The sequence below is a fragment of the Sinocyclocheilus rhinocerous genome, unplaced genomic scaffold (assembly GCF_001515625.1).
Source record: "Sinocyclocheilus rhinocerous isolate Xijiao unplaced genomic scaffold, SAMN03320098_v1.1 scaffold3442, whole genome shotgun sequence".
Lineage (NCBI taxonomy): Eukaryota > Metazoa > Chordata > Actinopteri > Cypriniformes > Cyprinidae > Sinocyclocheilus > Sinocyclocheilus rhinocerous.
The window spans coordinates 30,966-35,138 of NW_015659980.1; the positions used below are offsets into that span (position 1 = coordinate 30,966).

General features: G+C 40.7%; 1 pseudogene; it reads left to right on the top strand.

Annotated features, from left to right (window-relative positions):
• LOC107724750 (mitofusin-1-like) overlaps window positions 1-4,173 on the top strand; it is a 17,909-nt pseudogene that overhangs the window by 2,746 nt on the left and 10,990 nt on the right.

Sequence of the window (4,173 nt, forward strand, 5' to 3'; positions counted from 1 at the left end):
CTTTTGGAGCAAGGGCGCCGCCATCTTGCAGTACCACCGCGTGTGACGTCACGGGGTTGGTTCGCTCCGTTGGCCAGTGAAGTAATAGAAGCATTTCTTTACATTTTGAACACACAAAAGTTATTTTAATACACAAATAATTTGGTTTTCACCATAATTAGCATGAATATTCAACATCAAACTGTCTATATGCTAAGTTTTGATCGTGGTATCCCAAACAGTCTTTACCATACAGACAGTCAATCAGCTTGCCCACGCTCTGCATATGGACAGGAACCAAGTCTCAGGCTGTCTAGTCCGAGTGTTTTGGCCCAAAGCTAAGTGTGCCCTGCTGAGAGATGATCTGGTCCTGATGGACAGGTATGGACCCCTCTATGGTTTGTCAGAGCTGAATTAAGGTTCTGCAGGACAGGTTTGGCACATGAACAACAAACCTAGACAATCGCTGGCATACTCCAGGGATCTTTGGCAGATGCATGGACTTGCAAGGAACTCTACAAGGTTTGATGTTTTGTGAAGAGGGCTAAGTTAAAGCACTAATGGATTTTGGCAGTGCTGTTCTTGGTATCATGCGTGGTAAAAGCCTATTTGGTTTACAGGAAAACTTGTTTAATTTCTTATTTCTGTTTGCAGAAATGAAAATCAGACACCAAATTGCCTGATCTAATTAGCAATAAAAAATGAAACATGATTTGTAGTTTGATGAAATATTAATAACCCAGACTCTTCTCACTCTGCAGCCCGGGCACAGATGTCACATCAGAGCTGGACAGTTAGATTGATAAGTTTTGTTTAGATGCTGATGTCTTTGTGCTTGTGGCCAACTCTGAGTCTACCATAATGAACACTGTGAGTAGACAGAGTAACTAATCACTGAAAAAAAAATGTGTGTGTGTGTTGTAGTGTTTTATTTTATTTTTTTAATTAAAATTATTTGCCGTTTTTCTTTCTTTTACCTAAATGCTCTTGTTTGTATTTGTTTCACTCTACGTTGAAAGGAGAAACACTTTTTCCACAAAGTGAATGAGCGCATATCAAAGCCCAACATTTTCATCCTAAATAATCGTTGGGACGCATCTGTCTTAGAGCCAGAGTATCTGGAAGATGTAAGTTTTATTACATATGACTCATAACCCATATGTATTAGCCACAAGTGATTCACCACACAAAACTGCTGCACACAAAACGCAAATTTTTGTTTAATTTATAATTTCTCCGTCATAGATTTCAGATTTATATGTTCAAAGAAATTTGATTACTTACTAACACTTCATAATTTTCAATGTCTTTCACAAACATTATGCAGTGCTTAAAAGTTGAGAACTTCATGTATATTCACATATAAATAGATGAATGTATTGAAAAAGTTTATGAACTGTAAGTTTATAATTATATCAATGAAAGCAACACATGGATCGCTGTGTCAATTTCTTAGTGGAGGAGCTAAAGGTAGTGGACCTTAACAAGGCACCTGACCGCATCTTCTTTGTCTCTGCCAAGGAGGTGTTGAGTGCCAGGATTCACCGCGCCCAGGCAATGCCAGAGACTGGTAGGCTCCACTGCTTTGGGTCACACAGCATAGAGCCTTCTGTTTTTGACACTGCTCTGGAGGGAGACCAGGAAAAACTAGGCCTAGTCAAGTTAAAAATGAGTGTAACAACCATAAAACGGAGTGGCCCAATGATATTGAGAATGGTATTTGAGGTGCAACTTTAAGTGTGAAAAAATATGCAAAAATTATGCTCCATCACACATGCTTCATTTCATATTTTATATATTGGTGGTATGATGGAACCGGAATGGGGCGTATGCTTTTTCTTTAAAGGCAGTGCTTTGGCTGAAGGATTCCAAAAGCGACTGATGGAGTTCCAGAGTTTTGAAAGAGCATTTGAGGTGAGAATGTGCTCAAACTGTAGTGACTGGCTCCTGGATAATCATTGTCTGACAATGAGGCTAAAAAACAATGAAGATTAAGAGGAGCTTCATGGAAAATGAGTCTTAGTCCTGTCTGTATGCTCTTTAGACTAGGTGAGAATTTATGACAGCTTTACCAGAAATGGTGTGAAGTGATGATGGTCTCCTTAAGCAAGCTGGTTTGCATCAATTCAGGCCATGGGCTACTGGCTCCCAGATGTGTGAGATATTTGGTGTTCCTCATAGATTCCAGGCAGCCATTCCCATAGTGGCAATCCCTGAGCCAAGTTAGCGGATTTGAGTAGGTGAGCATACCTCACATTCTTGGGATCCAGGGATGAAAATTCACAGTAATCTACGATGGCATTAATAGATGGGCCTGTTGTGATTCAGTCATATGAGCAGACAATGATGAGAGGGGAAAAACATGTCACCCATGTTGATAGTCATAGATAAAATCTTACCATTGGAATCTTGTTTTGATTAGTTTTAATTGTGACGTGATCCCTGATAATTGTGGTACAATGATGGCACAAGAACATGCTTCATGGATTCCACAGGTATTTATATCACAGTCTGCCGTGAAGACAAAGTTTGAGCAGCACACGATCCGAGCCTGGCAGATCATCGAGTCGGTTAATGCTATCATGGATGCCATCAATATTTCCTCAGCAGAAAAAAAGTGAGTTCCAAAACCTGTCTGCTTTATAACGGAGGGTCTCTGTCCAAGCTCCCAAAGACAATATTTTGTACCACTATTGAACCAAAATCATTTTGTTCTTTAGCATGGTATTTTTATTTTTGTTGTTGTTGTGGTTGTTACAAATGGATTATTCTGCTTTTTGAACCTCTGTAAATTCATAGAGTATTCTCACTAGAAGATTGTGAGGCTCTAATGGATTGGCTGGAGTTTGTGCGAAATCAACGCAATTTCCTAACCAAGGACATCAAAGACAAGATAAAGGCCATCACTGACAAAGTTGCTGACAAGGTAACCTGCAAGTTCTGCCAATACCAGCATAGATGGAGTGTGTGTGTAAGGCTGTGCAAGGCTTAGGCCTTCCCTTGGCATAGGTCGAAAATTAACAATGGTGCTCACAAAAATGCCCCTATTCCGCTGTCACAAATATAGTGAAAATTAAATGAAAAGTGTTGACTGCGGTACTAAATTTAGTTCTGTCATGACAACTCTCGGAGAGACTGGCATGGTAATGTACATGACCATGTTAATGTATTTGGTCTTGGCAGAATAGATCTGCTACGCTGCTGCTGTTGCGGCAGAGCAAGTACTGAGACTTGCTACTGCCAATATATCCAGAACATGCTGCTGTGAGCATGTAAGAAATATTGCTGCAGCAAATATAACAAATGAAATAACACCCCACAAAGCAGGAGACATAGAAGGGAAGGGACAATACAAGCCAAAACAAGAACTAAACACCCCCCAACAAGCAGATCTATCACCAAGACATATGTACTGCTGCTGCTCCGAAGAGCCATGTGAACCGCATGTATTTCTATCCATGTGTGCCTGGGCTACCACGCCGACCGGCATAACGCAAGTGGCCAATGACTATGTGAGCCTTGGCTACCACGCCAACTGGCTTAACACTAGTGGCCTATGACTATGTGAGCCTTGGCTACCATGCCGACCGGCTTAAAGTCCGCATGAAATCAAAATGGACTTTATTTACTTTATTAGCGCACACTGCTAGTCTTGATGTGAACAATTCATCCATCCATGAGTATTGTAATTAATCCGCTAAAAAAAAAAAATATTTGTCATGGTAATCTTTAATCAAAATCAGAACATTTGCTTCCGCTCTGGAATGGCATTCCTTCTCTGATGACGTCAATTTGATGGCTTTGGCAGAATATCCTTAAATACACCCTCCAACCGTTATTAGTTGCTATGAGAGAGACAGAGAGGAGGAGCGCAAAAATAAAACCACGCCCTCAATTCAATATTCCATTTCAGCTGGAAATACGTCACTACACTGAAATAAAGCCGGCAGCAACGTTCACGCGGACTTTAACAATAGTGGCCTATGGCTATGTGAGCCTTGGCTACCACGCCGACCGGCTTAACAATAGTAGGCTATGACTATGTGAGCCTGGGCTACCACGCCGACTGGCTTAACTCTAATTAGATGCGCACTGTGTAATGTTTAATTAACAAAATGGATATACGTTGCAATCTGATAGATAAGACCCCAGCACCCACCTGAGCAAATATCATAATTTAGTCATTTGATAACT